Source organism: Microcaecilia unicolor, chromosome 2 (assembly GCF_901765095.1).
Source record: "Microcaecilia unicolor chromosome 2, aMicUni1.1, whole genome shotgun sequence".
Lineage (NCBI taxonomy): Eukaryota > Metazoa > Chordata > Amphibia > Gymnophiona > Siphonopidae > Microcaecilia > Microcaecilia unicolor.
Window position 1 is genome coordinate 288748058 of NC_044032.1, and position 12314 is coordinate 288760371.

At 45.4% G+C, this 12314-nt stretch overlaps 1 protein-coding gene across 3 annotated transcripts in view; it reads right to left on the minus strand.

The window, feature by feature from the left end:
• Positions 1-12314, minus strand: part of FAM3A (family with sequence similarity 3 member A) — a 54935-nt gene that overhangs the window by 14851 nt on the left and 27770 nt on the right. The gene's annotated exons all lie outside the window — the stretch shown is intronic.

Sequence of the window (12314 nt, forward strand, 5' to 3'; positions counted from 1 at the left end):
TGCTGTCTACAGAAAATAGCTATTACAGGTAAGCAAAAATATTTTTCCATCAGAAGGCAGGAGTCAAGGATACAAATGGGTGACTCCCAAGGGCTGCTCAGGTCTTTGTATACTATCTCATATTTAAGAGCAGCCCATAGGAAAAAAAAAAAAACCTGTGTGAGTCGCCATATCACACAGGCAGATTGTTGAAAGAAAATCTGGACAGCCTGAGGTGTGAGGCAGGTATTTATAAATACAATATGACATACAGATATTAGGGCAGTGGTGGGCAACCTGCAGCCTACCACTGAATTTTATGTGCCCCCCAAGACCATGGGAAATATACACAGAAAATGTAATTAACCAGAATTTTGGCAATTTTAAATACTATATTTCACAAATATTTTCAAAATAGCCAGGCTAGCAGTTTGTTTCCACCATTTTTAGTTAAACGTTTACATATTTCTGGTTCCAAATTATGTAATGTTGCGGCCTGCTGGGGTAGTACTGACATTCATGTCTAAAGGTTGCCCTCCCCTGCATTAGGAATACAAAAACGTGAAGGTACTGTGACACTTAGTGGTGATAAACAGGCAAAGTGACACTAGGTGAGAGAGAAGCAGCACAGGGACAATGGAGGTGAAATACAGGCATCACCTGCGATAAGGTACAAGCATCGCCGATAGTGACATTCAAGGAAACATATGGAATATTAGAAAAAGACAGCACTTATATCTTACCTGATAATTTTCTTTTCTTTAGTCAACGACACTATTCTGCATGAATGGATGTTATCACTTTCTACCAGCAAGTGGAGGTACAGAAAAGACTAAACTCTGCCAGTGACATCACAGGTATAAATACATAAGTACATAAGCACTGCCATGCTGGGAAAAGACCAAAGGTCCATCAAGCCCAGCACTCCGTCTCCGACAGCAGCCAATCCAGGCCCCAAGAACCTGGCAAAATCCCAAAACTTAATAACGATCAATGGACTTTTCCTTCAGGAATCTGTCCAGACCCCCTTTAAACTCAGCAAGGCCAGCTGCCGTCACTACCTTCTCCGGCAATGAGTTCCAGAGTCTAACCACACGCTGAGTAAAGAAAAACTTTCTCCAATTTGTTTTAAACCTACCACATTCTAATTTCATCTTGTGTCCCCTAGTTCTATTATTGTTAGAAAGCGTAAACAAACGCTTCACATGTGTCCGCTCTACCCCACTCAAAATTTTGTAGACCTCTATCATCACCCCTCAGCCGCCTTTTCTCCAGGCTAAAAAGAGTCCTAGCCTTCTTAACCTCTCCTCATAAGGTAGTCGTCCCATCCCTTTTATCATTTCCGTCGCCCTTCTCTGCACCTTCTCCAATTCCTTTATATCTTTTTTCAGATGAGGCGACCAGAACTGAACACAATACTCCAGGTGCGGTCGCACCATGGAGCGATATAACGGCATTATAACATCCTCATGCTTGTTTTCCATCCCTTTTCTAATAATACTCAACATTCTGTTCACCTTCTTGGCCGCCGCAGCACATTGAGTGAAAGATTTCAATGTCCTATCCATGATGACTCCCAGATCCCTTTCTTGGTCCATAACTCCTAAAGCGGAACCTTGCATGACATAGCCGTAATTCGGGTTCCTCCTTCCCATGTGCATCACTTTGCACTTGTCAACGTTGAACTTCATCTGCCATTTGGACGCCCAATCCCCCAGTCTCACGAGGTCCTCTTGTAATCTTTCACACTCCTCCCGCGACGAGACGACCCTGGATAACTTTGTGTCATCTGCAAATTTAATTACCTCACTAGTTACTCCCATCTCAAGGTCATTTATAAATATGTTAAAAAGCAGCGGTCCCAGCACAGACCCCTGAGGGACCCCACTAACTACTCTTCTCAATCGAGAATACTGACCATTCAACCCTACTCTCTGCTTCCTATCTTTTAACCAGCTCTTAATCCATAATAATACACTGCCTCCGATCCCATGACTCTCCAGTTTCCTTTGGAGTCTTTCATGAGGCACTTTGTCAAATGCCTTCTGAAAATCTAGATATACAATATCCACTGGCTCCCCTTTGTTCACATGCTTGTTCACCCCCTCGAAAAAAATGCAGTAGATTTGTGAGGCAAGACTTCCCTTCACTAAATCCGTGCTGACTTTGTCTCAGTAGCCCATGCTTTTGTATGTGCTCCGTAATTTTATTCTTAATAATAGCCTCCACCATTTTTCCCGGCACCGATGTCAGACTCACCGGTCTATAATTTCCCGGATCTCCTTTGGAACCCTTTTTAAAAATCGGCGTTACACTGGCCACCCTCCAATCTTCTGGTACCACACCTGATTTTAGGGATAAATTGCATATTACTAACAGTAGCTCCACAAGTTCATTTTTCAGCTCTATTAATACTCTGGGATGAATACCATCCGGTCCCGGTGATTTACTACTTTTTAGTTTGCAGAACTGCCCCATTACATCCTCCAAGTTTACAGAGAAATCATTTAGTCTTTCTGACTCGTCCGCTTCAAATACCTTCTCCGGCACCGGTATCCCTCCCAAATCCTCCTCGGTGAAGACCGAAGCAAGAATTCATTTAATTTCTCCGTTACAGCTTTGTCTTCCCTGATCGCCCCTTTAACACCACAGTCGTCCAGCGGCCCTACCAATTCTTTAGCCGGCTTTCTGCTTTTAATATATCTAAAAAAATTTTTGCTATGTGTTTTCGCTTCTAATGCTAACTTTTTTTCAAAGTCCTTCTTAGCCCTCCTTTATCTCCTTTTTGCATTTGGCTTGACATTCCTTATGCTTTACCTTATTTTCTTCAGTCGGTTCCCTTCTCCATTTTCTGAAGGATTGTTTTTTGGCTCAAATAGCTTCCTTTACCTTACCGTTTAGCCTCGCCAGCTGACGTTTGGTCTTTTTTCCTCTTTTTCTAATACGCGGAATATATTTGTCCTGTACTTCTAGGATGGTGTTTTTGAATAGCATCCACGCCCGATTCAAGTTTTTTACCCTTTTAGCCGCTCCCTTCAGTCTTTTTTTCACCGTTTTCCTCATTTTATTGTAGTCTCCTTTTCTAAAGTTAAACGCTAGTGTATTTGATTTCCTGAGTTCACTTACTTCGTAGCCAATATCAAAATATGCTGTGGTGCCCCCTGGAAGATTCCAATATGCATCTGGCCGAGCAGCAGGTCCCTTGTAAAGCACCCATGCCCCATCAACTACTCCAGCTGCAATGATAAGCGAGTATAACACCACAGAGTGGCACTTGCTACCCTGTATAAACCAGGCTATAGCAGTATCACAGGAACCTTGTACTGCAATCGCTACTTTTTATTTTTTTTTTACACATCAGACAAAAAAATACTGAAAGGAAGCACAGAGCACACCTAGAACCCTGGTTAAAGGCAGGATTGCAGAATAGTGTTGCTGACTAAAGAAAAGAAAATTATGAGGCAAGACATAATTTCTCCTTTCTTAGCGTCAGCGTCACCATTCTGCCAAACGGGATGTACCGAAGCAGTCCTACCGGGCAGGAGAAGACAAGGCTCTCCAAATGACAGCTCTGTCAAAGTCCGAATGGGCTCTTGCCCACACATCCAATCTGTAGTGCTTGGAAAAGGAATGGAGTGACAACCAAGTCACAGCCCTACAAATGTCTTCAGCCACCTCCTGGGCCTCCGCCCAGGATGCAGCTTGCACCCTAATTGAGTGGGCCTTCAAACCCTGGGGCACTGGATGATTCTCGCAAATGTAGGCATTCTCAATAGCCACCTTGATCCACCTCGCAAAGGAAGCCTTGGAGGTTGCCTGGCCCTTCCAAGGGCCATGGAAAAGCACAAAGAGGTGGTCAGAGAAGTGAAAGTCATTGGTCTCTTACAGGTACCAGAGTAATGCCCTCTGGACATCCAGCTTGTGAAGCCTCCGGTCCATAGGAACCGAACCCTCCGCCAGAAAGGAGGACAAGCAGATCTCCTGATTTATGTGGAACACAGACACCACCTTCGGTAAGGAGGAGGGAACCGTGCACAGGGACACAGACTCTTCTATGAAGGAAAGATACCTGCAATTCCCAAGACTCTTTTGGCAGAAGTGATAGCCGCCAGGCACGTTGTCTTGAGCGTTAGATCCTTGAGTAAAGGAGCACAAAGGGAGCCTCAGTCAATGCCTGAAAAACCAGGTTGAGGTGCCAGAATGGGAAGGGAAGGAAGGATGTAGAGAAGGGTGTAGATGAGCCACTCCCTTCAGGAATTGAGACACCTCTCTATGTAATGCCAAAGAGACACCCTGCACTTTTCCCCGAAAACTGGCCAGGGTAGCCACTTCAACCTTTAGGGTACACAAGGCCAGCCCCTGATGTAGACCTCGCTGCAGAAAACCAAAGTATTGGGGACCTGGGCCCTCCCAGAAGAAAGTGACTATTCCCCACACCAGGATTCAAAAACATGCCAGCCCCTGACATAAAGGTTATGGGATCCAACTTCCTACTCATATATTTCTTTCAAACAATAGCTTCAACGTTACACATTCCCTCTTCTTCAATCAGCATTCATTTCTTAGGGTACCTCAGTAGCGTCTACTACCAACACTAAAATTCATACTACAGGTTTAAACACTTATATTCAATGGGGCAGTTTCTTTTGATACAACTTTTTTAAGGTTCCCCCAGGGTTCTCTATAGGTTCCCTCCATGATGTTGTCCAGGGTTTGTCGTAAATTGTGGTTTCTTAAGGCAGCTATTACTCCTTTAAGAGACACATCATGCACGGAGGGTCAGTGTGATACCATCAGCTGTTTCCTGCCGTGAGCAATAATAAAAAGACGCCGTCGCCATTTTGATTTATCACAGCAAGCCAGCACAAATATATGTTTGGGGCAGTAATCGGGTAAGCCATCAGCAAATATAGCTAAAAAATGCAAATATTGAGAGAGGTTATAACAAGAGAGCTATGTTTAATGCGGACGTGACTTCACCCTCTTTTTTCTCTTTTTTTCTCTTTTTCTTTTGTACCGACAGAATTGGTGGCACTCCCCCTTGATAAAGTGAATACGAAACAGGGACCTGTCGGGGTTTAGGAGCGCACCAACCTGCCTTAGATAAGTGCATTATACATTAATTAATATATAGAGAATATTGTGTAAGTCACTGCTTTGGTAGTATAGTTAGGATGGTGGAGGCTGAGTCAATGATTAAGACATAAACACGAAGAATTGATTCACCTGTTGAATGAAAGTATTCTTATCGTGGATTACATATGAGACTCTTCCTCACCTTAGTCAAATAGCCCTTAGGGGTAATATATTTGCATTTATACACTCTGTGTATATCTTTTGGTATTTTGTATCACGGGACAGAGTGACGGTCCACAATTATTTAACAGGTATCCTACAAATAAGCAGTGGATTTTCCCCAAGTCCATTTTAATAATGGTCTATGGACTTTTCCTTTAGGAAGCCATCTAAACATTTTGTAAACCCCGCTAAGCTAACTGCTTTTACTACATTCTCTGGCAACGAATTCCAGAGTTGAATTACACATTGAGTGAAGAAAACTTTTCTCCGATTTGTTTTAAATTAATTACTTTGTAGCTTCATCGCATGTCCCCTAGTCCTAGTATTATTGGAAAGAGTAAACAAGCGATTCACGTCTACCTGTTCCACTCCACTCATTATTTTACAGACCTCTATCATAGCTCCTCTCAGCCGTCTTTTCTCCAAGCTGAAAAGCCCTAGCCGCTTCAGCCTTTCCTCATAGGGAAATCTTCCCATCCCCCTTTATCATTTTTGTCGCCCTTCTCTGTACCTTTTCTAATTCCAATATATCTTTTTTGAGATGCAGCGACCAGAATTGAACACAATATTTGAGGTGCGGTCGTACCACGGAGCGATACAAAGGCATTATAATGTCCTCATTTTTGTTTTTCATTCCTTTCCTAATAATACCTAACATTCTATTCGCTTTCTTAGCTGCCACCACACACTGAGCAGAGGGTTTCAACGTATCATCAACAATGACGCCTAGATCCCTTTCCTGATCTGTGACTCTTAACATGGAACCCTGCATTACGTAGCTATAATTCGGGTTCCTCTTTTCCCGCATGCATAACTTTGACTTGCTCACATCAAACGTCATCTGCCATTTACATGCCCACTTCAAAAGATCCAAAAGGGAGCGACTGAGAAGGTCCCCATGGCTATTTGTCCTTGCCCACAATGTGGACTGCTGAGAGGATGGATCTCCACCCACCAGCAGAGCAAGGCCACCTCCAGAGCCATGGCCTGACTCCTGGTGCTGCCCTTTTTGTTGATGTATGTCACAGCCATGGCATTATCCGACATCACTCTGACCACCTTCCCTTTTAGCAGCGACAGAAACTCCCACAGGGCAAGGCGAACTGCCCGGCTCTCCAGACAATTGACGGACCAGGAAGCCTCAAGGACTGACCAGGAGTCCTGCGTCACCCAACCCAGGTACTGAGCTCCGCAACTGAGAAGACTCATATCAGTGGTGACCAGAATCCACCAAGGAGGATCCAGTGGATCACCCCCACCCCCTCAAGAGGTGCACTGAACTGTCCCACCAGGCTAAACTGAGCCTCCGCCTTGGACAGAAGAGGCAAAGGGCACTGGAAATCCTATGAGATCATCACCCACCGGGACAGCAGAGCCTACTGTAGAGGTTGTATGTGCAGTCCAATGTCATGGCCATAGAATACAGGAGCTGCAAATAATCCCACACAGTGGAAACTGGGAGCTTGCACAACCGGTGCACCTGTACCCAGAGCTTCACCACTCACTCCTCCTTGGCCATGTTGAAGTGGACCCCCAGATACTTTAGGCTCTGAGACAGCACCTGATGGCTCTTGGACCAATTCACCACCCAGTGTAGTGACTCCAGATGGGAGATGTCACCACACTGGCTTCCAGAGTTGAATTGGCTTGAATCAAGCAGCCATCCAGGTAGGGATGGATCCGGATGCTCTGATGACGGAAGTACGCTGCCACCACCACCATTACCATGGAAAAGGTCTGGAGCACTGTAGCCAGGCCAAAATGCAAGGCCCAAAACTGAAAATGCTGGCCCGGTACACAAAAGCATAGATGTCTCCTGTGCTAAGAGGTGATGGAAATATGAAGATGGGCCTCCATGAGGTCCAAAGAGATCAGGAACTCTCCCAGCCACAGAGAAGCAATGACCGAGTAGTTTTTCCATCCGGAAATGTTGTCAGCCAAGCGTTCACCCCTTTGAGATCCAGAATGGGATGGGGAAGGCACTGCCCACTTCGGAACCACAAAATAAACGGACTAGTGTCCCAGGCTGCGCTCTGAAGGTGGAACAGGTTCCACCACCCCCAAATCACAGAGCTGTTGAAGAGTGAGAACAGCCTGGTGCTTTAGGCTGAGCCACAGGGGGAGGCCATAAAGGAATGTGGAACTGGACGATTACCTTCAAGACCTCGACTATCTTCAAAGACCCACTCGTTTCGGAAGAGAGACAACCTGCCCCCACTGGAACTAACAAAGGGCCTGCTGCACCCCCATAGGGAAGGCCAAGTGGCAGAGGAGCCGCCCAAGGCACCGGAGGGGCTGGTATACTTGGGACCCCAAAAGGACCCTGTGCGAAGGACTGACCCCCCAGACTGGGCTGCAGACGTCAGGCAGGACAAAAGTGACCCGCCCCTTTAAAACACCCCCGAGGGGCAGAAGCCCACCGAGAGCCCTTCCTCTTCAGCTCCAGAAGACAGAGAGGCCTCGCCTTCTCCATATCCCTACTACTACTTAACATTTCTAGAGCGCTACTAGGGATACGCAGCGCTGTACAATTTAACAAAGAGAGACAGTCCCTGCTCAAAGAGCTTACAATCTAATAGACAAGTGAATGGTCGGTCCGATAGGGGCAGTCTGGATTCACTGAACGGTAAGGGTTAGGTGCCGAACGCAGCATTGAAGAGGTGGGCTTTAAGCAAAGACTTGAAGACGGGCAGGGAGGGGGCTTGGCATAAGGGCTCAGGAAGGTTGTTCCAAGCATAGGGTGAGGCGAGGCAGAATGAGCGGAGCCTGGAGTTGGTGGTGGTGGAGAAGGGTACTGAGAGGAGGGATTTATCCTGTGAACTGAGGTTACGGGCGGGAATGTAAGGGGAGATGAGGGTAGAAAGATAGTGAGGGGCAGCAGACTGAGTGCATTTGTAGGTAAGAAGGAGAAGCTTGAATTGAATGCGGTATCTGATCGGAAGCCAGTGAAATGACTTGAGGAGAGGGGTGATATGAGTATATCGGTTCTGGCGGAATATGAGACCTGCAGCAGAGTTCTGAACAGATTGAAGGGGGGATAGATGGCTAAGTGGGAGGCCGGTGAGGAGTAAGTTGCAGTAGTCCAGGCGAGAGGTAATGAGTGTGTGGACGAGAGTTCGGGTGGTGTGTTCAGAGAGGAAAGGGCGAATTTTGCTGATGTTAAAGAGGAAGAAGCGACAGGTCTTGGCTATCTGCTGGATATGCACAGAGAAGGAGAGAGAGGAGTCAAAGATGACTCCGAGGTTGCGGGCAGATGAGACGGGGAGGATGAGGGTGTTATCAACTGAGATAGAAAGTGGAGGAAGAGGAGAAGTGGGTTTTGGTGGAAAGACGATGAGCTCGGTCTTGGACATGTTCACTTTCAGGTGGCGGTTGGACATCCAGGCAGCAATGTCGGATAAGCAGGCCGATACCTTTGCCTGGGTCTCCGCGGTGATGTCTGGTGTGGAGAGATACAGTTGGGTGTCATCAGCATAGAGATGATACTGGAAACCGTGAGATGAGATCAGGGAGCCCAGGGAAGAGGTGTAGATTGAGAAGAGAAGGGGTCCAAGGACGGATCCCTGGGGAACATCAACAGATAAGGGGGTGGAGGAAGATCCATGAGAGTGAACTTTGAAGGTGCGGTGGGAGAGATAGGAGGAGAACCAGGAGAGTACAGAGCCCTGGAACCCAAATGAGGACAGTGTGGCAAGAAGTAAGTCATGATTCACAGTGTCAAAAGCGGCGGATAGATCGAGGAGGATGAGGATGGAGTAGTGGCCTCTGGATTTGGCAAGGAACAGGTCACTACAGACTTTAGAGAGTGCTGTTTCTGTCGAGTGAAGAGGGCGAAAACCGGATTGAAGTGGATTGAGGATGGCATGAGAGGAGAGAAAATCAAGGCAGCGGCTGTGGACTGTGCGCTCAAGTATCTTGGAGAGGAAGGGTAGGAGGGAGATGGGGCGGTAGTTGGAGGGACAGGTAGGGTCTAGTGATGGTTTTTTGAGGAGTGGCGTGACTATGGCATGCTTGAAGGTGTCGGGGACAGTTGCAGTGGAGAGAGAGAGGTTGAGGATATGACAGATGGAGGGGGTGATAGTAGGAGAGATGGTGTTAAGTAAGTTGGTGGGGAAGGGATCAGAGGAACAAGTGGTGCATTTTGAGGAGGAAAGAAGGCGGGCGGTTTCCTCCTCGGAGATATCAGGAAAGGAGGAGAAGGAGGTCTGGGTTGGTTGGTTGAGGGAGAGGGTTGAAGGGTGAAGAGGAGGACGTGGCTTGGTAGTGAACTCAAGGTTGATCTTTTGCACCTTGTCGCGGAAGTATCCCTCACTATCTTCTCCAAATCCACCCCATAAAACAAGCAAACTCGAAAGGGAAGCCAACTCAAAAGCTTCTATGAGGTCACATCTGCAACCCAGAGGCAGAGGCACAGCCATCAGCACCCCACCACCGAAACTGCCACAGCAGGAGCAGGAGGCTAAATGGACAAGTTCATAAAGGACATCCGCAAGAAAGGCCGTGCCCGACTTAAGATGAGAGACCTCCGGTGACTCCAGCCACTGCTGAAACCACCGCAGACAATACCCTGGACCTGTCCCCAGGCAGGGGGCCAACCGTGGACTCCCACTCTGTCATCTTCATCTTGCCGACAGCTTTGTAGAAGGGAAAATGTTTGGGGAGGCCCGCCAGGCCCTTTAGCAACGGATACGCCGCAGACGGATGGAGCACAGAAAGGGTATCTGTGACTTCATCAATGAGCAAACTCCTCTCGCCTAAATAGCTGGACCATGTGCGGCCGCTCAGGGCCTTCCGAATCCGAAGGGTAGTGGGAGCCCGAGGGGGGGGCTCAGAATTCTCCTCAGAGTGAAGGGCTCCTCCTGGGGCCCAAAATCAGCTCTGCATCTTTTGGGGCCCCCACCCTCGGTGGGAACCCAGCATCCAACCGAAGGGCCTATTTTACCAATTGGGCCAAGTTCTGGAGCCAAAAATCACTCCAAGGAAGTAGGAAGGAAGGACCCCCACCCCTCATTCCCAGGCATGGAAGAAGAACCGCCCTGCTGCTGTAAGACAGGAGCAGAAGAAGTGCAATTGAGGACAAAATGGCTGCCGTTCCTGCCAGAGCAATTGGGATCATGGGTCCTGATGCACTGGCTGAGGGGCAACGTGGCAGCCTTGGCCCGAGGTCCTGGTGACTCTGCCATTTCCCCTGGCTCTCACAGGTGCTAAAACAGGGAAATCCCCAATAAGTGAGTAGAAGGGATATGTAGAAATTTAGAACGGCAAAGTAGGAAAAATAAGGATAGTGAAATATTTGCAACTTGGAGAAATTAAATTAGGAAGTATAAGCGGATGACATCGCAGGCTAAAAAGGATTTCTATGACCAAGAAATCAAAAGATCTAATAATAGCAGTATAACTCTTTGTAAGATATTTGAGAAAATGACCAGTATGGCTAGACTGTTAATGATCCCAGACTCTGTACAACCCAGTGTAGAGGACCAAGCTAGATTCTTTGAGACAAAGGTACATAAGATAAAATAATTATTTTTAGAGGTTAAGGTGGAAGGAGCTCTGACTCCTGTTTTAAATAATTTTAATGATCTTCTTGTAGATAGAATTTGGAACAGTTTTAAGATGGTAACTTTTTAAAAAAGAAATTATGGTTAGATCATCAAATAAAATCCTGTAATTTGAACAAATGTCCTTCTTATTTGTTACTGGATGCACCAGATAAAATCATAAGGTGGCTAAGTTTGTAAATAACTCCCTTCAGTCAGGGTGTTGTCCAAGAAATTTATCAGAAATTATACTGACCCCTCTTTCAAAATCTATGGGTAGATTTGGCACTAGCTGAAAATTATCATCCAGTAGCTAGTATTCAATGGATGGCAAAGCTACTTGAGTTTTCAGTGAATGAGCAGTTACAGAGATTTGTCAAATCATGGTGTTTTGCATAAAATACAGCATGGGTTTAGACCAAGACACAGCACAGAGACCTACTCCTTATCCTCACTTCTGACGTTAAACATTATCTAAGTAGAGGACAGCAAGTCCTCTTGCTTCAATTTGGCATCTCTCCAGCATTTGATGCTATAAATCATACTGTATTGTTGCTTAGATTGAGTGAACTGGGTGTAACAGGTTCTGATTTTGTGTAACAGTTTTTGATTTCAAGGTTGTATATGGTAAAAGGAAAGGAGCGAAATCCTTTTAGTTGGAACCTAGGCTGTGGAGTTCCATAAGGGTCTCACCTTCTCTTTTTAACATATACTTAAATTCACTGGGTAATTTTCTAATTTTCTTACAGAATTGGGTATATTTGCACTATCTTATGCAGTTGACATTTTTCTGCTATGACCCGTTTCAACTACATTCTCAGAGACTATAATTAAGATTTAAAAATTATATTTCCATTATTAGATGAATGGGCTACTACTCATTTTCTAAAGTTAAATAAGCAAAAGACCAAACTTTTATGGTTTCGGGATTCTGATTTGCTTTCAGAGAAAAAAGTTGTATTGGTATCTGGAGAAAGTTTGATGATAGAGGATCATTTGAAAGTATTAGACATTATATTGGATTCTAAATTGACCTACAAAAGACAAATTAATGCTCTTAGTAAAAAATGTTTCTTTTGACTTAGATAATTGAGAGTAATTATCTCAGAATAATTTTACCACACTAGTCCAGGCAGTGTTGCTTCCACAGCTGGACTACTATAATTCCCTTTATCAGGATGTTTCATCTGGATTACAAAGGAGGTTGCACTTTTTGCAGAATATCTCAGCCAGACTGATTTCTGATCTGAATAGGTTTGATAGAGTTTATATGGTCTTGAATAACTTGCATTGATTAACTGTTAAAAAACGTACACAGTTTACAATTATTAGTTTAATTTATAAAACTGTATACGCTTTAAAGTCTGAGTAGGGGAATTACTAGCTGTATCATAACAAGGTTGGCGATTATATTTTTCAAGGACCTTACACTTATTTCCATTAGAAATATACACTATAAATCTTTTCATAATAGCTTGTTCTTGGTACAAGGGGCTA